Here is a 27,109-nt window from a genome sequence, read left to right on the forward strand (position 1 = left end):
AGTCGTCGATGGTGTCTACGATGCACATAACACATAAAAAGAATGGAAACTAACCTCGTTGTCGCCCATGGACACGCCGGACGTGATGCCGAACACTTGGTGGGCGCTCCTGCTCTCGATGGCGAAGAGGTGGCGGGGAAGGCCGGTGCCATCTGTCATGTAGCCGTCGGTGCTTCCCGGGCAGCGCAAGTCCGGCCAGGAGTTCAGGTCCATGCCCAAACGAAAGGCGCTGCTGCCCCTCGGCGCCGAATCCAGCGAGAATGGCGCGTTGGGGTCGAATGTCATGTCGGTGTCGGTGCACTCGAGGGAGTAGCGGACGTGGCCGTCCATCTGCGATAGCGATGGCCCCTCCACATAGTACCCCGCGTAGTACCCAACGACGAGGGTGAGCTCGGGAAGTTGCGGCTGAAGGGTTGCTGGCTCTCTTCAGGTTGGTCGTCGCCCAAGCTGAGGCACACTTCCGCAGCAGATGCCGCTTTCGCGGCTTCAAGAGCGGCGAGGTGATGGCGTGTAATCGACGTATGCGGACATGCTGTTGGGGAACCCCAAGAGAAAGGTGTGATGAGCCGAGCGGCAAGTTTTCCCTCGGTAAGAAACCAAGGTTTAATCGACAAGTAGGAGAAAGACGTGACTTCTGAAGGTGTTGTTGGCTAACTAGTGGCAGGGCACACTACTGGCATCAACAACAACGTGGAACCTGCACACAACACAACCAAAGTAGTTTGCCCCAACTTACAGTGAGGTTGTCAATCTCACCGGTTTGCTGAACGTAAAGGATTAGATGTATCGAATGGAAGGAGATGTTTGCAGAAAGTAAACAGAACATGATTGCAGTTGAATTTATCAGTAAAGGAAATAGGACCGGGGTCCACAGGTCACTTGAGGCGTCTCTCCATAAAGAAATGGCATGTTGGGTGAACAAATTACAGATGGGCAATTGACAGAATATCGATCGATACATGACAAGATGATTACTATGATAATTTGGTATTGAGCATTACAACATAATACATAGATCGTAATCCAACTGCATCTATGACTAATAATCCACCTTCAGGTTAGCGTCCGCACCCCTTCCAGTATAAAGGTTCAAGCAACAGACTATCGCATTAAGCAACGTGTGTAAAGTAAACAATAGAGTTACCCTCGGATAAAACATTGTTGGGTTATCCCTAGTAGCAACAACACATCTACAACCTTAGAAGTTATAAAGTCACTCTCCCAGATTACTAGAGACATGAACCTACTATCGAGCATAAATACCCCCTCTTGGAGTCACAAGTATCCACTTGGCCAGAGTTTCTACTAGCAGCAGAGAGCATGCAAGATCACAAATAACATATGATATGAATATATATAATCAATCTTAACATAGTACAAAATATTCATCGGATCCCAGCAAACCAAACATAGAGGATTACATAAAGATTATCTTGATCATGTAGGGCAGCTCACAAGATCGATAAAATGAAGCACAAAGTGGAGAAGACAAGCATCTAGCTACTGGAATGGACCCATAGTCCAGGGATAAACTACTCACAGATCACTTCAGAGGTGGGCATGGCGATGTAAATGGCAGCGGCGATGATTTCCCCCTCCGGCAGGGTGCCAGGAAGAGCTTCAGAACCTCCCGAGATGGTTCGGCGATGGCGGCCGCGACGGAACTTTTCGTGGATTTTGGCTTAGGTATCCTGGATTTTGTAGGGACTGGTGATACGTCTCCGACGTATCGATAATTTCTTATGTTCTATGCCATATTATTGATGATACCTACATGTTTTATGCACACTTTATGTCATATTCGTGCATTTTCTGGAACTAACCTATTAACAAGATGCCGAAGTGCCGATTCTTGTTTTCTGCTGTTTTTGGTTTCAGAAATCCTAGTAAGGAAATATTCTCGGAATTGGACGAAATCAAAGCCCAGGGGCCTATTTTTCCACGAAGCTTCCAGAAGTCCGAAGACAAGACGAAGAGGGGCCACGGGGTGGCCAAACCCTAGGGCGGCGCGGCCCCACCCCTGGCCGCGCCGGCCTATGGTGTGGGCCCCCGTGCCGCCTCTTGACTTGCCCTTCCGCCTACTTAAAGCCTCCGTGACGAAACCCCCGGTACCGAGAGCCACGATACGGAAAACCTTGCGAGACGCCGTCGCCGCCGATCCCATCTCGGGGGATCCAGGAGATCGCCTCCGGCACCCTGCCGGAGAGGGGAATCATCTCCCGGAGGACTCTACACCGCCATGGTCGCCTCCGGAGTGATGAGTGAGTAGTTCACCCCTGGACTATGGGTCCATAGCAGTAGCTAGATGGTTGTCTTCTCCTCATTGTGCTTCATTGTTGGATCTTGTGAGCTGCCTAACATGATCAAGATCATCTATCCGTAATTCTATATGTTGTGTTTGTCGGGATCCGATGGATAGAGAATACTATGTCATGTTAATTATCAAGTTATTATACATGTGTTGTTTATGATCTTGCATGCTCTCCGTTTCTAGTAGAGGCTCCGGCCAAGTTTTTACTTTTAACTCCAAGAGGGAGTACTTATGCTCGATAGTGGGTTCATGCTGCATTGACACACGGGACGATGTGAGAAAGTTCTAAGGTTGTGTTGTGCTTGTTGCCACTAGGGATAAAACATTGGCGCTATGTCCGAGGATGTAGTTGTTGATTACATTACGCACCATACTTAATGCAATTGTCTCGTTGTTTAGCAACTTAATATCGGAGGGGGTTCGGATGATAACCCGAAGGTGGACTTTTTAGGCATAGATGCGGTTGGATGGCGGTCTATGTACTTTATCGTAATGCCCAATTAAATCTCACTATACTTATCATGTCATGTATGTGCATTGTTATGCCCTCTCTATTTGTCAATTGCCCGACTGTAATTTGTTCACCCAACATGCTTTTATCTTATGGGAGAGACACCTCTAGTGAGCTGTGGACCCCGGTCCATTCTTTTAATACTGAAATACAAATCTTCTGCAATACTTGTTTTTACTATTTTCTCTGCAAACAATCATCTTCCACACAATACGGTTAATCCTTTGTTACAGCAAGCCGGTGAGATTGACAACCTCACTGTTTCGTTGGGGCAAAGTACTTTGGTTGTGTTGTGCAGGTTCCACGTTGGCGCCGGAATCTCTGGTGTTGCGCCGCACTACATCCCGCCGCCATCAACCTTCAACGTGCTTCTTGGCTCCTCCTGGTTCGATAAACCTTGGTTTCTTTCTGAGGGAAAACTTGCTGCTGTGCGCATCATACCTTCCTCTTGGGGTTGCCCAACGAACGTGTGAAATACACGCCATCAAGCATATTTTCTGGCGCCGTTGCCGGGGAACGAAGAAAAGTTACACCCCAAAGATTTCCAACTCCCACGGCAACTGCCAGCATATTTTCTGGCGCCGTTGCCGGGGAGATCAAGACACGCTGCAAGGGGAGTCTCCACTTCTCAATCTCTTTACTTTGTTTTTGTCTTGCTTTATTTTATTTACTACTTTGTTTGCTGCACTATATCGAAAACACAAAAAAAAATTAGTTTACTTGCATTTACTTTATCTAGTTTGCTTTATTGTCTTGTACTCAATATTAAAAATACAAAAAAAAAATATTTAGTTACTTTTGTTACCATGTCTAGCTCTGAACCTGTTACTTCTTCGCCCGAAGAATTAGTTTTCACTTTTAAACAAGGGGATGAGGAGAGTTTTAAGGATGCTTGGTCTAGAATTTTTACTTCTTATCGTGAAACCGAACCTCAAATGACTCTAAGTTTGCTCCTTAGTAATTTTTATTTTGGTCTTATGGTTCGCTATAGATATGCTTTGGATACTTTAGTGGGAGGAGATTTCCTCCATTGCAATGGGGATCAAGCTTTTAATGCCATAAAGAAGTTGGTTGCATCACATGATTCGGCTAATAATTTTGATTCAGCCCTTATCGGCATTCATAATAGATTAAATACTCTTGAGACAAGTGCATCTCGCTTAAATGAAAATTATGGATACATTCGTAACCGTCTTGATCAAGTTTTAGTGAACTCGAACTTTCATTATGGGATCCTGCTGTTAAAATTGTTATCGGTGATCGAACTCTTCATGCCTACTCTGTGATATTATGTATGAATTTTGCCTTATGCCTGAAAGCATTTATAAATCTTTGAAACTTTGGGGAGTCGATGAAGGAGGAGAAGAGATAAATCTCATTGATAACTCTATTATAATTCCTAAGGGAGTAGCTGCAGGTGTGCATACAACCATTCTTGGAAGAACAATATCCATTGATTATCTTGTTATTGAAACAGGAAAAATCATACTTGGGAGATCCCTGTTGAAACTATTGGGAGCAGATCATTGATGTGGGAAAAGGCACTCTGAAATTCACCTCTATGCCAGGGGAAATCATATATTCCCTAAACCAAAGGGAAGGAAAAACAATAAGAAAGGTAAGGGTAAAGCCCAAGGTAAGGTTGACGCACCACCCTTCGATAACACTTGAGATACACTTTCTGCGCCTAGCTGAAAGGCGTTAAAGAAAAGCGCTTATGGGAGACAACCCATGTTTTTACTACAGTATTTTTGTTTTATATTTGTGTCTTAGAAGTTGTTTACTACTGTAGCAACCTCTCCTTATCTTAGTTTTAAGTTTTGTTGTGCCAAGTAAAGTCTTTGATAGAAAAGTAAGTACTAGATTTGGATTACTGCGCAGAAACAGATTTCTTTGCTGTCACGAATCTGGGTCTAATTTTCTGTAGGTAACTCAGAAAATTATGCCAATTTACGTGAGTGATCCTCAGATATGTACGCAACTTTCATTCAATTTGAGCATTTTCGTTTGAGCAAGTCTGGTGGCCTAATAAAATCCATCTTTACGGACTGTTCTGTTTTGACAGATTCTGTCTTTTATTTCGCATTGCCTCTTTTGCTATGTTGGATGAATTTCTTTGATCCATTAATGTCCAGTAGCTTTATGCAATGTCCAGAAGTGTTAAGAATGATTGTGTCACCTCTGAACATGTGAATTTTTATTATGCACTAACCCTCTAATGAGTTGTTTCGAGTTTGATGTGGAGGAAGTTTTCAAGGGTCAAGAGAGGAGTATGATGCAATATGATCAAGGAGAGTGAAAGCTCTAAGCTTGGGGATGCCCCGGTGGTTCACCCCTGCATATATTAAGAAGACTCAAGCGTCTAAGCTTGGGGATGCCCAAGGCATCCCCTTCTTCATCGACAACATTATCGAGGTTCCTCCCACGAAACTATATTTTTATTCGGCCACATCTTATGCACTTTGCTTGGAGCGTCGGTTTGTTTTGTTTTTTGTTTTGTTTGAATAAAATGGATCCTAGCATTCACTTTATGGGAGAGAGACACGCTCCGTTGTTGCATATGGACAAATATGTCCTTAGGCTCTACTCATAGTATTCATGGCGAAGTTTCTCCTTCGTTAAATTGTTATATGGTTGGAATTGGAAAATGCTACATGTAGTAACTCTAAAATGTCTTGGATAATTTGATACTTGGCAATTGTTGTGCTCATGTTTAAGCTCTTGCATCATATACTTTGCACCCATTAATGAAGAAATACTTAGAGCTTGCTAATTTGGTTTGCATATTTGGTTTCTCTAGAGTCTAGATAACATCTAGTATTGAGTTTTGAACAACAAGGAAGACGGTATGGAGTCTTATAATGTTTACCATATGTCTTTTATGTGAGTTTTGCTGTACCGTTTATCCTTGTGTTTGTTTCAAATAGCCTTGCTAGCCTAAACCTTGTATCGAGAGGGAATACTTCTCATGCATCCAAAATACTTGAGCCAACCACTATGCCATTTGTGTCCACCATACCTACCTACTACATGGTATTTATCCGCCATTCCAAAGTAAATTGCTTGAGTGCTACCTTTAAAATTCCATCATTCACCTTTGCAATATATAGCTCATGGGACAATTAGCTTAAAAACTATTGTAGTATTGAATATGTACTTATGCACTTTATCTCTTATTAAGTTGCTTGTTGTGCGGTAACCATGTTTCTGGGGACGCCATCAACTATTCTTTGTTGGATATCATGTGAGTTGCTATGCATGTCCGTCTTGTCTGAAGCAAGAGAGATCTACCACCTTCATGGTTGGAGCATGCATGTTGTTAGAGAAGAACTTTGGGCCGCTAACTAAAGCCATGATTCATGGTGGAAGTTTCGGCTTGGACACATATCCTCAATCTCATATGAGAATAATAATTGTTGCCACATGCTTATGCATAAAAGAGGAGTCCATTATCTGTTGTCCATGTTGTCCCGGTATGGATGTCTAAGTTGAGAATAATCAAAAGCGAGAAATCCAAAATGCGAGCTTTCTCCTTAGACCTTTGTACAGGCGGCATGGAGGTACCCCATTGTGACACTTGGTCAAAACATGTGCATTGCAAAGATCCGGTAGTCCAAGTTAATTAGGACAAGGTGCGGGCACTATTAGTATACTATGCATGAGACTTGCAACTTGTAAGATATAGTGTACATAACTCATATGCTTTATTACTACCGTTGACAAAATTGTTTCATGTTTTCAAAATAAAAGCTCTAGCACAAATATAGCAATCGATGCTTTCCTCTTTGAAGGACCATTCTCTTTACTTTTATGTTGAGTCAGTTCACCTATCTCTCTCCACCTCAAGAAGCAAACACTTGTGTGAACCGTGCATTGATTCCTACATACTTGCATATTGTACTTGTTATATTACTCTATGTTGACTATTATCCATGAGATATACATGTTACAAGTTGAAAGCAACCGCTGAAACTTAATCTTCCTTTGTGTTGCTTCAATACCTTTACTTTGATTTATTGCTTTATGAGTTAACTCTTATGCAAGACTTATTAATACTTGTCTTGAAGTACTATTCATGAAAAGTCTTTGGTTTATGATTCACTTGTTTACTCATGTCATCACCATTGTTTTGATCGCTGCATCCACTACATATGTTTACAAATAGTATGATCAAGGTTATGATGGCATATCACTTCAGAAATTATCTTTGTTATCGTTTTACCTGCTCGGGACGAGCGAACTAAGCTTGGGGATGCTTGATACGTCTCCGACGTATCGATAATTTCTTATGTTCTATGCCATATTATTGATGATACCTACATGTTTTATGCACACTTTATGTCATATTCGTGCATTTTCTGGAACTAACCTATTAACAAGATGCCGAAGTGCCGATTGCTGTTGTTCTCGCTGTTTTTGGTTTCAGAAATCCTAGTAAGGAAATATTCTCGGAATTGGACGAAATCAAAGCCCGGGGGCCTATTTTTCCACGAAGCTTCCGGAAGTCCGAAGACGAGACGAAGAGGGGCCACGGGGTGGCCAAACCCTAGGCGGCGCGGCCCCACCCTTGGCCGCGCCGGCCTATGGTGTGGGCCCCCGTGCCGCCTCTTGACTTGCCCTTCCGCCTACTTAAAGCCTCCGTGACGAAACCCCCAGTACCGAGAGCCACGATACGGAAAACCTTACTGAGACGCCGTCGCCGCCGATCCCATCTCGGGGGATCCAAGAGATCGCCTCCGGCACCCTGCCGGAGAGGGGAATCATCTCCCGGAGGACTCTACACCGCCATGGTCGCCTCCCGGAGTGATGAGTGAGTAGTTCACCCCTGGACTATGGGTCCATAGCAGTAGCTAGATGGTTGACTTCTCCTCATTGTGCTTCATTGTTGGATCTTGTGAGCTGCCTAACATGATCAAGATCATCTATCTGTAATTCTATATGTTGTGTTTGTCGGGATCCGATGGATAGAGAATACTATGTCATGTTAATTATCAAGTTATTATACATGTGTTGTTTATGATCTTGCATGCTCTCCGTTTCTAGTAGAGGCTCTGGCCAAGTTTTTACTTTTAACTCCAAGAGAGAGTACTTATGCTCGATAGTGGGTTCATGCCTGCATTGACACCTGGGACAGTGACAGAAAGTTCTAAGGTTGTGTTGTGCTGTTGCCACTAGGGATAAAACATTGGCGCTATGTCCGAGGATGTAGTTGTTGATTACATTACGCACCATACTTAATGCAATTGTCCGTTGTTTAGCAACTTAATACCGGAGGGGTTCGGATGATAACCCGAAGGTGGACTTTTTAGGCATAGATGCGGTTGGATGGCGGTCTATGTACTTTGTCGTAATGCCCAATTAAATCTCACTATACTTATCATGTCATGTATGTGCATTGTTATGCCCTCTCTATTTGTCAATTGCCCGACTGTAATTTGTTCACCCAACATGCTTTTATCTTATGGGAGAGACACCTCTAGTGAGCTGTGGACCCCGGTCCATTCTTTTAATACTTGAAATAAATCTGTCCGCAATACTTGTTTTTACTATTTTCTCTGCAAACAATCATCTTCCACACAATACGGTTAATCCTTTGTTACAGCAAGCCGGTGAGATTGACAACCTCACTTGTTTCGTTGGGGCAAAGTACTTTGGTTGTGTTGTGCGGGTTCCACGTTGGCGCCGGAATCTCCGGTGTTGCACCGCACTACATCCCGCCGCCATCAACCTTCAACGTGCTTCTTGGCTCCTCCTGGTTCGATAAACCTTGGTTTCTTTCTGAGGGAAAACTTGCTGCTGTGCGCATCATACCTTCCTCTTGGGGTTGCCCAACGAACGTGTGAAATACACGCCATCAACCGGCGCGCTATGGGGCTCGCTAGTCGAGATGCTCTTACACTGCTTTTGTAGGGAGAAAGAGAGCACAAATAAAATGGACACTAAGCTGCAAACGGAGGCCGAGCTACATGTAGCCTTTTATTTTCAAAATTTTAAAAATTATACTTTTACGTTTTAAAAAAAAACTGAAAAAAAATCTTGACGTAGCAATGATGAAATCTACAAATGTGAAAAATCTCAATGTGAAATTTTTAGTATTGTAGATTACACAAAAATGAAAAAATCTTATAGGTTTTATAGTTTTGAAATGTGAGCTATTCACTATTCTCAGATCAACATATTTTCTTATTTTTGTATACCCTAAACTAAGAATTTTATATTGATATTTTGCATGTTTGTACATTTTATCATTGACTTTCAAGGATTTATTTTTAGAATTTTTTGAAACTTTAAAACATGATTTTTAAATTTTTTAAAATAAAAAGCTACATGTAGCTCGGCCTCCATTTGTCCACTCTCAGGACACCACCAGGGCTAATGGGAAGTATACTCCTTGACCTTGACGAGTTTGCATGTCAAGGGGCGCCTTTCTTAGAGCCACCCCACATGCTCCGTCTTTCTTTGAACCACCCCACATGCTCCGTAAGGATATCTCCTGCGGCCCGACACAAACAGACCAAAAGCGTCCGTTTGCATCTACCTGGAAAAAAAACCATCTCCACCGGTACAACGTATAGTGACCGTGTTGTCCGCAGAGAGGCAAATGCAGCCCAAAAATGCGACAGGAATGAGTTTGCGTGAACGCGTCCGTGCGTCCATTTTGGCCAGGCTGGCCCTCTCTCTCCTAATGCAGGGCATGCCTATGTGCTAGCCAATGGTAGCAACATAAAAGTCTATCTTTTTCTCTCTCCTTTAATTCCCTGCATGACAAGGCTCATGCGGTTAAAAAATGTGTTCCTACCACTGAAGAAGGGCAGTCGCATACGAACATGTGACCAATTTTCTTATCCCCGCTTGACGCAAAGAGACATAAATTATGTTCAAAATACGTCGTCCCGTTGGAGATGACCTAAGGTCATTTTAAAGTTGCGATTCAAAACCTGATTTTTGCATGCATAACAAAAGAAATCAGAAAAAATCCATAAACCAATTAGCAAACTCTTGCTTTGATTTTATGGGGTATCACTTGGCTTCCTCTTCCGTGAATTGACAGATCTGTCATATTATCGTCCCTATCTATTGTGTTGTGGATATATTTTATGGATATGCCAACGATATGGTCTAGATCCGTCAAGTCTGGGTGGCCCACAGATGGTGCAGCATATGGTCCATCAGGCGGCCCAGTTACTGTTGATAGAAGGTGGATGAAGTCCAGCCCAGGAACAGGAGCCGGATCCCAACCGACCTACAGGAGTAGTCGGATCCATGGAGCCTCATGAAGTATCCGGATCCATGACGGCCGGATTAGGTCTAGGTGGATCCTTGACGTGCACGGCAATGTATATTCCGTACTTAGGCATTTTCTATTCCGGCTAGAACTCTACGTGTAAACCCTAATCATGGCGCCTTTATAAGCCGGATACTGGGAGCCATAGAGGCACAACCACAACTCATTGTAACAACGCGAAAGCGCCCAGATAATTCCAGACAAGCAGCAGTAGGCTCTATCTACGAGCAGGTGTTTCGAAGCTGGGTAAATCGCGTACCACCGTCCCGAAGACTCTCCACCCGATGGCCCCTATTTCTTCTTCCCTCCGTGAGGATCCCTTCTCTGGAGTACCGTCAAATAGGCAACGACACTATCCATAGTCTATAAAGCAAACAACAAAGCAACCAATCAAGTGAAGGACGGCGAGAGAGGCATAAACCAGAAAATGAAGCCTACGTACATAAGCAAAAGGCTGAACACCGTGCGTGCAAGGCGAGGGTGTGAGGCCATCGCACGCTCTGTGAGGAGTCGACGAATGACAAAGTTGGGGGAGCGGCGAGATGTAGGCGCGGTTAGCGTAGACAACACGTAGTCGGTGCACGCCCCCGTAGAAATAGACGACGGAAATGGCGATCACGGAGTGGAAGAGGCCTCGAGCAAAAGGAAGGACAATGCGGCGGAGGAAACGGGCTAGGACATGTGGTACCCGGTTGTCACTAACCTACGTCACTTGGGTAGCGGCTTGTGTCCGGCGCGCACGCAACACGTCTTGAATGAGTCGGACACACTATTGAGCCGTACCGCACACTGATTTGTGGCAATCGGCCAGCCATGATTTTCTATGTGGCGAGATTAATAGCCCTCTAGGCATCCTTCAGGCACGAGGTTGCATGACCTAATTACTAGTCCGTACATCAAAAATTGTATATTGGCAACCAGTAGGTGTGTGCAAAATCTCACACCATGGGAAACATTGGAAATTGGCTAGTGGGATCGATTGTGAGAGGTAGTTCATATCCTTTCACAAACTAAATCACCACCTCCAGTTGAGTACTTCATTTGATTCATATTATTTGCCAGTAGTATGGATGTATCTAAAAATAAAATATATCTAAATATATCTTTTTATGAAAATGGGCATTTTATTATATACCCGGCCTCTGCATAACTAATATGCACACAGCCGCACAAAGATCCGTTACAAATCCACGAATGGTGTTCAAAGAGAAAACAGAGTTCATAGAGCAATAAGAAGACTAGCTAGGAGGATCTAGCCGGAAGTCACGCTGCCACCCATATTGGGAGAAAATATCCCTCGCCGTATCCTCCATGTTGAAAGCTAGATATATCTATATTTATAACAACTAATATAGATCAGATGGAGTATAAAATTTTATACTAGCTCAAAACCGATTAAACCGTCACACCGTGCTTACCTACCCTTAGCAAGCAGTGCATTTCGACTCCTCTGTTTCATGTTGAACGTTACACATTTGCAACGACTTGCACCTACTTTCCTAAAACGCTTTTAGGTCCGTTAATGCGAGTCCACATTGCGCGAACTAGTAGCACCGGCCGGCACCATCATCATGGAACCTTCTCACGGGGCAACCACGAACCACATTGAATCGGCACCGATGCCCCAGAATCCCCATTTGAACGGAGATGGACGTGATCCATCATTCAAACGTCACATCCATTAATGACACGGTTAGATATCCTTCTCGGGATCGCTTTGTACGCGTGCAACTACATTCTTGTTTTTGCTCTCTCTTGCAACTAGTAGTAGCATGATCGGTCGGTCCATGGCTCGTGGCTGGTCCCCCGATCAGCGGTGCTAATTTTACTACACTCAGCAAAAATTGTCACTAGCGGAGTAGAGACAAGATGGACCACGACAAGTATTCCAGAGTGGGTGAAAGTGAGCTCGTAGAAAAGGGCAAGCTCGGATGCGCCCAAGAGCCAAAGAGAATATTGTTCCAATCTTGTGCAACTTGCGCCGCTGGATTTAATTACTAGCAGTAGATCCTACCGATTCGTTCCTTGGTGTCGGGCAGATCGATGGAATCTAGTGTTCTACTCGTAGTAGTACCGAAATTTTTGACTGCACGGTCTTCACTGCATTGCCACGTACTCAGTATAGTTTACAGTAGCACCCCTTCCGTCCGAAAATGTGTTACATATAGTTTTTAGTCAAATTAAAATTGTATATAGTTTAATCATATACCGTGACAAATTACTATTAATTTTTGCAATACCCTTTTCTGAGCTATTTTATGGTGTTCTCGCAATCTAAGTTTGATAAGTAGAAGTTGCTACTTTCTCATATAATTTGACTAGCTACAAAGAAGTTTTGATAGTAAGGGACATTCTTTTCGAAAAGTTCTTGAGACACATGAGCTCAGGTGATCCCTCTATATTAAAAAAATCAGATTTTGAAATTTTAAGTTTTAGAAAGAATTGAAAGAATTGAAAGAATTGTGAACTATGTCAATGATATATCCTACAAGAAGGCGAATCAAACTGCAAAATCCTTTCTTATTATGATGTTTTATTTGGAGATTTTAAAATGTTTTACTTAGATCCGCACTTTTGTTATTTTCTTGTCGCTAAAAATAAAATATGAGGTATACATCACTGGCTGCCTCTTGACGTGTCTTCCGAATTTTTCGAAACTCAGAAATATGATTTTCGATTTTTTTCAATAAGAGTAATAAAGGGTATCACTAGTGCCCATGCGCACCAAATCTCCACTCCATTCTTTTCTTTGATACTAGCGGAACACCCTGACGGTCAAAAGAATTGAATGAATCGGTGGTCACATTTATATGAGCTATATATTACAAAAAAAAGGATACTTTATATTTTGTAATGGTATACTTTTATGTTGTATAATTTATTTTACATAAGTCAATGTTGATTTGAGACAATATTTTCTCAAGTACTACGCGGAACACCATGAGGATGACAGAGTCGAATGAACCCGGGGCCATCTTTGGAGAATATATAGGAGCATTCTAAGTAAGATTAGGAAGAGCGCATTTTCGGGTGTGGCATGACCCCAAGGCATCTCGGTCCTCACATCTCTGAATTATACTCCGTATGCAGTTTGGAGTAAGATTCAAGGTATTCATATTTTCGAAGACTCCGGAGACTCTGTTGTTTGCTACTCCGCTGCCTCAGCCTACTTTTTTTTTTTTTTGAAATCGGATTTTCCTTTTATTAGAAATTTCATTGTTGTCAGTATTGACATGTAGAATGGGACTCTCTCTTTGTCCTCGTCTGATTAATCCACTTTTTTAAAGACCTCAAAACTTTGAATTGAAAGATTTGATTACAAAATATTCAATTGGAATGGATTCACAATAAAATAATTCAAAAAAAATCTGAATTTTTGATTTCATAATTATTTCTGTTTAAAATCCTACTTGGTGCAATTCAAGTTGCCTTTCAACTCTTTCATGATACCGGTGGTTTGGAAAAATTGGATCCCCTCCAAAATGGAAGTTCTTCGCATCGTTGGTTCTTTACATTCGTGTTCGGATGGTGATATGCTTGCCATCGTGGTTGGTGAATTTTGGCCTTTACCAACTAAGAAAGAGAAAGCTGGAGAACACGGCACACCTTATGTTCAAATGTAGGTACTCAATGGAGAGGCATCAATGAGAGGATTGGTTTGGATTATTTCGACATCTCTCAATCAAGCAACTTTGGCTCGGTGAAGAAGTGGTGGTGATAACTGTCTAGGGTTGGAGAGCAGCGACGCAAGGGGCTCTCTCTTTATTTAGCTGGCCCCTTGGAGATTTGGAAAGAGTTAGAACTTTGTTTGGATGTGTGCCATTGTTATTTCGGCCATTCAACGGAACGCCGCACTTTGGGTGTTCGCGGGTCCGAAAAGCTTGAACGCAATTATGCTACGACAGTAGGCACTTGTCTCCTATCCTCTTATATGCTAGTTTGTGATTTGCAAGGCACGTACAATAGGTTGACGTTAGTCTTTCCTTACGCTTACTACGTAAGATTTTTTGCTTAGTTGAAGAAGAGAGATTGAAAAAAGAGAATGTTACCTTCCCTTAGCTAAGATATGATCCTTTATAAAAATAAGAGAAAACTATTTTCTCCATTTTACCATTTATCTTCCCTTAGCAACCTAATTTCCTTCTAAAATTTAATTGATTCTCATTTACCGCTAGGAATGACAAAATGGATAATGCATTGTACCACACATACTTAATGTATTTTCTAAATAACATGAACTGCTAAGAGAATATGTGTCTTGCCTACCATTGGAGATGCCCTAAACTTCGAAACAAATAGAGTTTTTTAGCTTTGTTTTGAAAAAATGACCCAACGGGCAACGACAGCTAAGAGCATCTCCACCGGCGCGCCCCATGGCGGCCCCGATAGCGTTTTGGGGCCGGCGTGGGTATTGGACTCGCACCGGTGCGTCCCAAAAGGCGCCGGCTAGTTTTCAAGCTCAATAGATGCGCCGACAACCCCGTGCCGGCCCCTTCGTAGAGGGTGCGGATCAGGCGCCAGAAACCACGCGTGGGCCCCGCCTGGGAGCCAGACGCACCGCTTTCCCCACCTCCCACCCATGCCCGAGCCGACTCCCACTGATCTAGATCATTACCGTCGTCGTCGCCGTCGTGCCCCCTGCTTGCAATAGACACCGCCATCCATCGACACGACTGCCACCCTCTCGACCGATGGCTATTGTTTCGACCGGAACAGAGGTCGCCGCCACCGTCGCACAACCGCCCCGCCCGCAAGGTGTTTTTCGGATTGTCGCGATGGACAACAACGACGAGATGATGGTGCAGCTGTTCATGGAGGAGCAGAACGCTGAGGCTGGCAACAACAGCAGCTGATTCTGACGAGCTTGCTCCGCCTTCGCCAACCTTTGTTCTCCGTGCCTCGATGCGGCACCTCAAAGAATAGCAAGAGGAGGAACATCAACTTGCATCGTCAAGCCAACGCAATGTTGCTTGACGCCGACTACTTCCCCGATGACGTGACTCATTCGCCAAAGGAAATTCGGTGCCGGTTTAGGATGAACAAGGATCTGTTCATGAAGATTGTCTATGGCGTCAGGGAGTACGACGACTACTTCATGATCAAGCAAGATTGCACAGGTTTGTGGGGCTTCACCTCAGTCCAGAAGTGCACTGCTGCAATGTTGTCTTTCATACGAAGCTCCTCCAGATACAACCAAGGACTACCTACGGATGGCGAAGTTGACATGTTCACAGACTCTCTACAGGTTTTGCTGAGCCGTCATAGCGGTGTTTGGTAAAGACTATTTGACAGCACCAAGGGCAGATAATACAACTCGGATCCTGGAAAATAATGCAGCACGAGGGTTTCCTGGAATGCTCGGAAGTATTGACTGTATGCATTAGGGCTGAAAGAATTGCCCTTTCTCTTGGCAGGGGATCTACAAGGGGTATACTCGTGAGTGCAGTGTCATTCTAGAGACGGTGGCAGACAATGACCTCTCGATTTGCATGTTTTTTTGCATGCCAGGAACAAACAATGATATCAGCGTGCCGCAGTGATGTCTACGCACGCTTCTATTCCTGTAGACAGTGTTGGGCCTCCAAGAGCAGAGGTTTGTAGAACAGCAGCAAGTTTCCCTTAAGTGAATCACCCAAGGTTTATCGAACTAAGGGAGGTAGAGGTCAAAGATATCCCTCTCAAGCAACCCTGCAATTACGATACAAGAAGTCTCTTGTGTCCCCAACACACCTAATACAATTGTCAGATGTATAGGTGCACTAGTTCGGCGAAGAGATAGTGAAATACAAGTGATATGGATGTATATGAGCGGTAATAACAATCTGAATAAAATATGGCAGCGAGTAAACATGCAACGAACGTAAGTAAACGGAGATTCGATGTTCGGAAACAAGGCCTAGGGATCATACTTTCACTAGTGTACACTCTCAACATTGATCACATAACTGAATAAACAGATACTACTTTCTCTACACTCTCTTGTTGGATGACAAACACCATTCATTGTGTAGGGCTACAAGAGCTCCCTCAAGCCGGAGTTAACAAGCTCCACAACATTCGGTGTTCATATTTAAGTAACCTTAGAGTGCATGATAGACCATTGCAATTTAGACCGAGTACTAACATAGCATACACACTCGTCAACAATAGCTATGAAAGGGGGAATAGATCGCATCAATACTATCATAGTAATAGTTAACTTCATAATCTACAAGAGATCACAATCATAGCTTATACCAAGTACTACATGATGCACACACCTGTCAACATTACATCATGAAGGAGGAATAGACTACTTTAATAACATCACTAGAGTAGCACATAGATGATATTCAACTAGATCACAAAGCTCATGATCACATAAAGATCACATGGGAGAGAGAGATGAACCACATAGCTACGGTACAGCCCTTAGCCTCGGGGGAGAACTACTCCCTCCTCATCATGGGGGACAGCGATGGCGATGAAGATGGCGGTGGTGTCGATGGAGATGACTCCGGGGGCAATTCCCCGTCCCGGCAGGGTGCCGAAACAGAGACTTCTGTCCCCCAAATTGGAGTTTCGCGATGGCGGCGGCGTTCGTGGAGTCTTTCTGGAGTTTCGTCAATCGGTCTCGAAGTTTTAGGTCACGAAAGCTTAAATAGGCGAAGAGGCGGAGTCGGAAGGGTCCTGGGGCCACCAGACCATAGGGGGGCGCCCCCCCTTGGCCGCGCCTCCTTGTGGGGTGGGGCCCCCCTGGCTCCTCTCTGGCCCCTCTTCGGTGCTCTGGAAGCTTCCGGGGAAAATAAGATATTGGGCGTTGATTTCGTCCGATTCCGAGAATATTTCCTTTGTAGGATTTCTGAAACCAAAAACAGCAAAAAACAACAACTGGCTCTTCGGCATCTCGTCAATAGGTTAGTGCCGGAAAATGCATAATAATGACATAAAGTGTGTATAAAATATGTGAGTATCATCATAAAAGTAGCATGGAACATAAGAAATTATAGATACGTTTGAGACGTATCAAGCATCCCCAAGCTTAGTTCCTACTCGCCCTCGAGTAGGTAAACGATAACAAGGATAATTTCTGAAGTGACATGCTATCATAATCTTGATCAATACTATTGTAAAGCATATAAGATGAATGCAGCGATTCGAAGCAATGGTAAAGACAATGAATAAACAATTGAATCATATAGCAAAGACTTTTCATGAATAATACTTTCAAGACAAGCATCAATAAGACTTGCATAAGAGTTAACTCATAAAGCAATAAATTCTTAGTAGAAAGCTTTGAAGCAACACAAAGGAAGATATAAGTTTCAGCAGTTGCTTTCAACTTCAACATGTTTATCTCATGGATAATTGTCAACAGAAAGTAATATAACAAGTGCAATAGGTAAACATGTAAGAATCAATGCGCACAGTTCATACAAGTGTTTGCTTCTAAGATAGAAAGAATGGGTAAACTGACTCAATAATAAATTAAAAGAATGGCCCTTCGCAGAGGGAAGCATGGATTACTATTTTTGTGCTAGAACTTTTCATTTTGAAAACATAGAAACAATTTTGTCAACGGTAGTAATAAATCATATGTGTTATGTATGAGATATCCTATAAGTTGCAAGCCTCATGCATAGATTACCAATAGTGCTCGCACCTTGTCCTAATTAGCTTGGATTAACATGGATTATCATTGCATAGCATATGTTTCAACCAAGTGTCACAAAGGGGTACCTCTATGCCGCATGTACAAAGGTCTAAGGAGAAAGATCGCATTTGATTTCTCGTTTTTGATTATTCTCAACTTAGACATCCATACCGGGACAACATAGACAACGAGATAATGGACTCCTCTTTAATGCATAAGCATTCAACAACGAGATAATATTCTCATAAGAGATTGAGGATTGTTGTCCAAGCTGAAACTTCCACCATGGATCATGGCTTTAGTTAGCGGCCCAATGTTCTTCTCTAACAATATGCATACTCAAACCATTTGATCATGATAAATCACCCTTACTTCGAGACAAGACGAACATGCATAGCAACTCACATGATATTCAACAAAGGTGAAATAGTTGATGGCGTCCCCAGGAACATGGTTATCGCTCAACAAGCAACTTATAAGAAATAAGATACATAAGTACATATTCAATACCACAATAGTTTTAAAGGTATTTTTCCCATGAGCTATATATTGCAAAGACAAAGAATAGAATTTTAAAGGTAGCACTCAAGCAATTTACTTTGGAATGGCAGAAAAATACCATGTAGTAGGTAGGTATGGTGGACACAAATGGCATAGTTTTTGGCTCAAGGATTTGGATGCACGAGAAGAATTCCTCTCAATACAAGGCTAGGCTAGCAAGGTTGTTTGAAGCAAACTCAAGTATAAAACGGTACAGCAAAACTTACATATGAACATATTGCAAGCATTATAAGATTTTACATCGTCTCCTTGTTGTTCAAACACCTTAACCAGAAAATATCTAGACTCTAGAGATCAATCATGCAAACCAAATTTAACAAGCTCTATGTAGTTCTTCATTAATAGGTACAAAGTACATGATGCAAGAGCTTAAACATGATCTATTTGAGCACAACCAAATGCCAAGTATCAAATTATTCAAGACATTATACCATTTACCACATGCAGCATTTTCTGTTTCCAACCATATAACAATGAACGAAGCAGTTTCAACCTTCGCCATGAACATTAAAAATAAAGCTAAGAACATATGTGTTCATACGAAACAGCGGAGCGTGTCTCTCTCCCAAACAAGGAATGCTAGGATCCGATTTTATTCAAACAAAAACAAAAACAAACAGACGCTCCAAGTAAAGCACATATGATGTGACGGAATAAAAATATAGTTTCACTAGAGGTGACCTGATAAGTTGTCGATGAAGAAGGGATGCCTTGGGCATCCCAAGCTTAGATGCTTGAGTCTTCTTAATATATGCAGGGATGAACCACGGGGGCATCCCCAAGCTTAGACTTTTCACTCTTCTTGATCATATTGTATCATCATCCTCTCTTGACCCTTGAAAACTTCCTCCACACCAAACTCAAAACAAACTCATTAGAGGGTTAGTGCATAATTGAAAATTCATATATTCAGAGGTGACATAATCATTCTTATCACTTCTGGACATTGCACAAAGCTACTGAAAGTTAATGGAACAAAGAAATCCATCAAACATAGCAAAACGAGGCAATGCGAAATAAAAGGCAGAATCTGTCAAAACAGATACGATTCGTAAAGACGAATTTTTCTGGGGCACTTAACTTGCTCAGATGAAAATTCTCAAATTGAATGAAAGTTGCGTACATATCTGAGGATCACGCACGTAAATTGGCAGATTTTTCTAAATTTCCTACAGAAGGGGCTGCTCAATTTCGTGACAGCAAGAAATCTGTTTCTGCGCAGTAATCCAAATCTAGTATCAACCTTACTATCAAAGACTTTACTTGGCACAACAATGCAATAAAAATAAAGATAAGGAGAGGTTGCTACAGTAGTAACATCTTCCAAGACACAACAAAACAGTAGCAAAATAAAACATGGGTTATCTCCCAAGAAGTACTTTCTTTATAGCCATTAAGATGGGCTTAGCAATTTTAATGATGCACTCATAAGGATGAGAGTTGGAGCAAAAGAGAACATCAAAAGCAAGTATTAAACACTTTTAAGTCTAACCCACTTCCTATGAAAAGGAGTCTTGTAAATAAACAAGTCATGTAGGCATAATGCAACAAGCATAGAAAAGCAACACAAGCGCAATTTAAAGATTCTCAACATAAAGAGGGGAAATTTAATATTATTAAGATGCATATAACCATGTTTCCCTCTCTCATAATAACTTTCAGTAGCATCATTGATGAAATCCACAATATAACCATCACTTAAAACATTCTTATCATGGTTCATATGCATAAAAGTATCATTAATTTTGGCATAAGAAGAATTCTTCTCATTAATAGTAATTGGAGCAGGATCATTGTCAAGAATTTGAACATGGTAAACAAGTTGCATACTAAGGGAATGATTTTTAGCGATCCCACCATAACTATGACAAGTTTCATAAGGATAATTATAACATGTGTTATAGCATTCTTTATAATAATTGTCAAAGATTGGAGGCATAGTGTCATCATAAGAAATAGAATAGTTATCTTCCACAGTATGTTCATCTGTAACCTTACCATCATTGTTACTAGAAGGAGATGTATCAAACATATAAGCATCAGTAGAAAAAGGATTTTCAAACACCTCATCCCCAAGCTTAGAGCTTTCTATATCATTATGGGAAGAAGCATGAATAATACTAATACTATGGCAATTATTAATTTCATCATTTTCAGAATTAGTTTCCCAAAGATTTTCAATATCAAAAGTAGTGTGCTCTTCTAAATCATAATCACTAATATAGGTAAAGGGCATAGGAAGATCATTGTACTCAGATTCATTATCATAATAATCATTAGGAGCAACATACTTACGGTTACCTATCGTTATCTCATACACGCGGGGATATGTCGTTACCTCTTTCTTTTTATTTCCCCTCTTCTTCTTCTTCGTTCCCTTCTTCTTCTTCTTTTCCTTCTCCTCGTTCCCTTCTTTAGCGGGGAGAGGCTTGATGAGGGACTCATCCACATAACCTGATTTATTTCCAGAAACAATAGAAGAAACTTGGGAGGATTCCTCCTTTTCATTAATAAGTTTAAAACACACAGCGGTCCTATCATATCTTGGCAAAGTGTCATCTTCTAAAATATTTTGTATGTAAGTATTTGTATGGCAATTATCAATGCAATAAGAAAGACACCCATGCAGGACATCGTCAATATCAAGATCACTCATATCTAACAAAGAGATTTTTCTTGATAACTCTTCACACCATAAAAATAAAGTAAGTTTGTCATGCTGATTAGGAGTAATTTCATCATCACAATACAAATTTGCAGCACTCATGGGGTTCGAATTATCATTGGAGGAGCATTGAAAATTAAAATGACCCACTCTATGGCAAAGTTCACAAATAAAAGGATAGAGGGCACAAACTTTTTTACCAAGATCATCTAGAGCTCTAGACCACTTTCTAGTTTTTTCATTCCCATGATGGATACAATATTCATCTTCGATTTGATTAATTCCACAAGGTCTATGCATTCCACAAAAATTAACATGCTTATAAGAAATAGTATTTTCAGAAGTTTGGGCATGCTTATTGCAATCATTAATAACAATTTCATCCTTCATGCAAGCGTCTTTAAAAGGTTCATGATACTTATCAAAATTCTTCCTAGGCAATTCAAAATGAGAGGCAAAAGCTTTATAAAGATTTGCAACAACTTGAGAGTCAAGACCATAAGTAGAACTCATATTTCGAATTTTATCGGTATCCATAAAAGTTTCAATGCATTCATAATCATAATTTATACCGACTCTTTACCTTTGTTGTTCTCCCATCCTTCGAGTATTCTCCTGAATCCGATCAAGAAGGTCCCTTTTAAACTCTTCTTCATTGCGTGTAAATGATCCGGAACAAGTAGTATCCGAGCATGGTTTTATCTTGAAAAGAAAGTCTTGCATAGAAATTATCAATGATGATATTACCAGGAAGCTCATGAATGGGGCATTTGAGCATTAAAGACTTCAATATCCCCCATGCTTGGGCAATACTCTCTCCATCATGAGGCCAGAAATTATATATGCGGTTCCGGTCTTTGTGAATTTCACTTGGAGGATAGAATTTAGAATAAAATAGAGGCACAATATCCTTCCAATCAAGAGAATCCCCATTCTTCAGCAATTTATACCAATGCGCCGCTTTACCAGACAGCGATATAGAGAATAGTTTCTTCCTAACTTCATCCATAGACATACTTGCACACTTGAATAACCCGCATAATTCATGCAAAAACAGTAAATGATCTCCAGGATGGACAGTTCCATCCCCTTCATATCAGTTATCCATAACATGTTCAATAATTTTCATAGGTATTTTATATGGAATACTTTCAGCAGGTGGATTTAAAATATCAGAAGCATCATTAAAGTTATCGCATATGGGAGATAAAGCATTGTCAGAGCAAAATATTTCTTCCAAAGCTGAGGAGCAAAAAAGATTATTTTTATATAAACTAGCTTCCCCAAGCTTAGACTTTTTCATAGCATTAGCAGTAATTGCATTCATACTAATAACATTGTTACTATCATGCAGATAAGGTTCCATAGGTTTTTTAATTTTCGCATCAAACAATTCATGTCTTAACTCGAGAAATAGATTAAAAAGCTCATCGTTGTTTTCCATGATGCCTAACTAGTGAAAAATAAAAACAAGAAACAAAAAGATGCAATTGCAGGATCTAAAGGAAATAGCTTCGAGCACTCACACACCGGCAACAATGTTAGGAAATAGCTTAGTAGTCGGAGGATGACAATACCTTTTACCTTACCTCCCCGGCAACGGCGCCAAAAAATAGCTTGATGTCTACGCACGCTTCTATTCCTGTAGACAGTGTTGGGCCTCCAAGAGCAGAGGTTTGTAGAACGAGCAGCAAGTTTCCCTTAAGTGAATCACCCAAGGTTTATCGAACTCGGGGAGGTAGAGGTCAAAGATATCCCTCTCAAGCAACCCCGCAATTACGATACAAGAAGTCTCTTGTGTCCCCAACACACCTAATACACTTGTCAGATGTATAGGTGCACTAGTTCGGCGAAGAGATAGTGAAATACAAGTGATATGGATGTATATGAGCGGTAATAACAATCTGAATAAAATATGGCAGCGAGTAAACATGCAACAGAACAGTAAGTAAACGGAGATTCGATGTTCGGAAACAAGGCCTAGGGATCATACTTTCACTAGTGGACACTGATACGTCTCCGACGTATCGATAATTTCTTATGTTCTATGCCATATTATTGATGATACCTACATGTTTTATGCACACTTTATGTCATATTCGTGCATTTTCTGGAACTAACCTATTAACAAGATGCCGAAGTGCCGATTCTGTCGTTTTCTGCTGTTTTTGGTTTCAGAAATCCTAGTAAGGAAATATTCTCGGAATTGGACGAAATCAAAGCCCAGGGGCCTATTTTTCCACGAAGCTTCCGAAGTCCGAAGACGAGACGAAGAGGGGCCACGGGGTGGCCAAACCCTAGGGCGGCGCGGCCCCGCCCCCGGCCGCGCCGGCCTATGGTGTGGGCCCCCGTGCCGCCTCTTGACTTGCCCTTCCGCCTACTTAAAGCCTCCGTGACGAAACCCCCGAGTACCGAGAGCCACGATACGGAAAACCTTACCGAGACGCCGTCGCCGCCGATCCCATCTCGGGGATCCAGGAGATCGCCTCCGGCACCCCTGCCGGAGAGGGGAATCATCTCCCGGAGGACTCTACGCCGCCATGGTCACCTCCCGGAGTGATGAGTGAGTAGTCTACCCCTGGACTATGGGTCCATAGCGGTAGCTAGATGGTTGTCTTCTCCTCATTGTGCTTCATTGTTGGATCTTGTGAGCTGCCTAACATGATCAAGATCATCTATCCGTAATTCTATATGTTGTGTTTGTCGGGATCCGATGGATAGAGAATACTATGTCATGTTAATTATCAAGTTATTATACATGTGTTGTTTATGATCTTGCATGCTCTCCGTTTCTAGTAGAGGCTCGGCCAAGTTTTTACTTTTAACTCCAAGAGGGAGTACTTATGCTCGATAGTGGGTTCATGCCTCGCATTGACACCGGGACGAGTGACGTAAAGTTCTAAGGTTGTGTTGTGCTTGTTGCCACTAGGGATAAAACATTGGCGCTATGTCCGAGGATGTAGTTGTTGATTACATTACGCACCATACTTAATGCAATTGTCTCGTTGTTTAGCAACTTAATACCGGAGGGGTTCGGATGATAACTCGAAGGTGGACTTTTTAGGCATAGATGCAGTTGGATGGCGGTCTATGTACTTTGTCGTAATGCCCAATTAAATCTCACTATACTTATCATGTCATGTATGTGCATTGTTATGCCCTCTCTATTTGTCAATTGCCCGACCGTAATTTGTTCACCCAACATGCTTTTATCTTATGGGAGAGACACCTCTAGTGAACTCGTGGACCCCGGTCCATTCTTTTAATACTGAAATACAAATCTGTCTGCAATACTTGTTTCTACTGTTTTCTCTGCAAAAAATCATCTTCCACACAATACGGTTAATCCTTTGTTACAGCAAGCCGGTGAGATTGACAACCTCACTCGTTTCGTTGGGGAAAAGTACTTTGGTTGTGTTGTGCGGGTTCCACGTTGGCGCCGGAATCTCCGGTGTTGCGCCGCACTACATCCCGCCGCCATCAACCTTCAACGTGCTTCTTGGCTCCTCCTGGTTCGATAAACCTTGGTTTCTTTCCGAGGGAAAACTTGCTCGCTGTGCGCATCATACCTTCCTCTTGGGGTTGCCCAACGAACGTGTGAAATACACGCCATCAAGCATATTTTCTGGCGCCGTTGCCGGGGACCGAAGAAAAGTTACACCACAAAGATTTCTAACTCCCACGTCAACTACGCACCAGCATATTTTCTGGCGCCGTTGCCGGGAGATCAAGACACGCTGCAAGGGGAGTCTCCACTTCTCAATCACTTTACTTTGTTTTTGTCTTGCTTAGTTTTATTTACTACTTTGTTTGCTGCACTTATATCAAAACACAAAAAAATTAGTTGCTAGCTTTACTTTATTTACTATCTTGTTTGCTATATCAAAAACACAAAAAAATTAGTTTACTTGCATTTAATTTATCTAGTTTGCTTTATTCACTACCGCTAAAATGAGTAATCCCGAAGTTGAAGTTCGTTCATTTAAGCAACAAGGGGGAGAATGTTTAAAAGATGCTTGGTATAGAATTAGTGATGCCCATAATAGGTGCACTAAGAAACACTCCACTACTATTCTACTCAGGAATTTTTATGTTGGTATCTCTAGCCGGAATAGATATGTTCTTGATTGTCTCGCGGGAGGTAACTTCCTAGGTGCTCCCGCTTTAGAGGCTAGTTGCATTATTGAGAGTTTATTTGGAACACCACCTGTTAATGAAATTAAAATTGAAACCTCCCTTGAGGATGTTATGAAAAAATTGGAAACCATAGAGAAAATTTTTAGTGTTGAAACTAAGTTGGAGATGTTACTTGTTAAAACCGATAAACTTGATAAATCCTTAGGAGGAATTGATGAAAGAATTAGTGTCCTAGGAACTTGTGTTGACCATGATAATCAAATTAATAGGATTGGCGAACTTGAAAAAGCTATGGGAACTTTGGGTTCAACCTTTTCATCTTTACAGTTTAGAGAGAAAGCTTATGTGGGAAAGGAGCAAAAGTTTATGTATGCCTCTAAAGTGCCTAAACCAAAGAAATATTATTATAGGCCTAAAATTGACAAAGCCCCTAGTACCACTGCAAATGGGGGAGCTTATGATGTTGATGCTTCGTCTCTTGATGTTACTTGATATACACTTTCTGCGCCTAGCTGAAAGGCGTTAAAGAAAAGCGCTTATGGGAGACAACCCATGTTTTTACTACAGTATTTTTGTTTTATATTTGTGTCTTGGAAGTTGTTTACTACTGTAGCAACCTCTCCTTATCTTAGTTTTATGTTTTGTTGTGCCAAGTAAAGTCTTTGATAGAAAAGTAAGTACTAGATTTGGATTACTCGCGCAGTTTCAGAATTCTTTGCTGTCACGAATCTGGGTCTATCTCCCTGTAGGTAGCTCAGAAAATTACGCCAATTTACGAGCATGATCCTCAGATATGTACGCAACTTTCATTCAATTTGAGCATTTTCGTTTGAGCAAGTCTGGTGGCCTAATAAAATCCATCTTTACGGACTGTTCTGTTTTGACAGATTCTGTCTTTTATTTCGCATTGCCTCTTTTGCTATGTTGGATGAATTTCTTTGATCCATTAATGTCCAGTAGCTTTATGCAATGTCCAGAAGTGTTAAGAATGATTGTGTCACCTCTGAACATGTGAATTTTTATTATGCACTAACCCTCTAATGAGTTGTTTCGAGTTTGGTGTGGAGGAAGTTTTCAAGGATCAAGAGAGGAGTATGATGCAATATGATTAAGGAGAGTGAAAGCTCTAAGCTTGGGGATGCCCCGGTGGTTCACCCCTGCATATATTAAGAAGACTCAAGCTGTCTAAGCTTGGGGATTCCCAAGGCATCCCCTTCTTCATCGACAACATTATCGAGTTCCTCCCCGAAACTATATTTTTATTCGGCCACATCTTATGTACTTTGCTTGGAGCGTCGGTTTGTTTTTGTTTTTTGTTTTGTTTGAATAAAATGGATCCTAGCATTCACTTTGTGGGAGAGAGACACGCTCCGCTGTTGCATATGGACAAATATGTCCTTAGGCTCTACTCATAGTATTCATGGCGAAGTTTCTTCTTCGTTAAATTGTTATATGGTTGGAATTGGAAAATGATACATGTAGTAAATTGCTAAAATGTCTTGGATAATTTGATACTTGGCAATTGTTGTGCTCATGTTTAAGCTCTTGCATCATATACTTTGCACCCATTAATGAAGAAATACTTAGAGCTTGCTAATTTGGTTTGCATATTTGGTTTCTCTAGAGTCTAGATAACATCTAGTATTGAGTTTTGAACAACAAGGAAGACGGTATGGAGTCTTATAATGTTTACCATATGTATTTTATGTGAGTTTTGCTGTACCGTTCATCCTTGTGTTTGTTTCAAATAACCTTGCTAGCCTAAACCTTGTATCGAGAGGGAATACTTCTCATGCATCCAAAATACTTGAGCCAACCACTATGCCATTTGTGTCCACCATACCTACCTACTACATGGTATTTATCCGCCATTCCAAAGTAAATTGCTTGAGTGCTACCTTTAAAATTCCATCATTCACCTTTGCAATATATAGCTCATGGGACAAATAGCTTAAAAACTATTGTAGTATTGAATATGTACTTATGCACTTTATCTCTTATTAAGT

Source organism: Lolium rigidum, chromosome 1 (genome assembly GCF_022539505.1).
Source record: "Lolium rigidum isolate FL_2022 chromosome 1, APGP_CSIRO_Lrig_0.1, whole genome shotgun sequence".
In the NCBI taxonomy this organism is placed as follows: Eukaryota; Viridiplantae; Streptophyta; class Magnoliopsida; order Poales; family Poaceae; genus Lolium; species Lolium rigidum.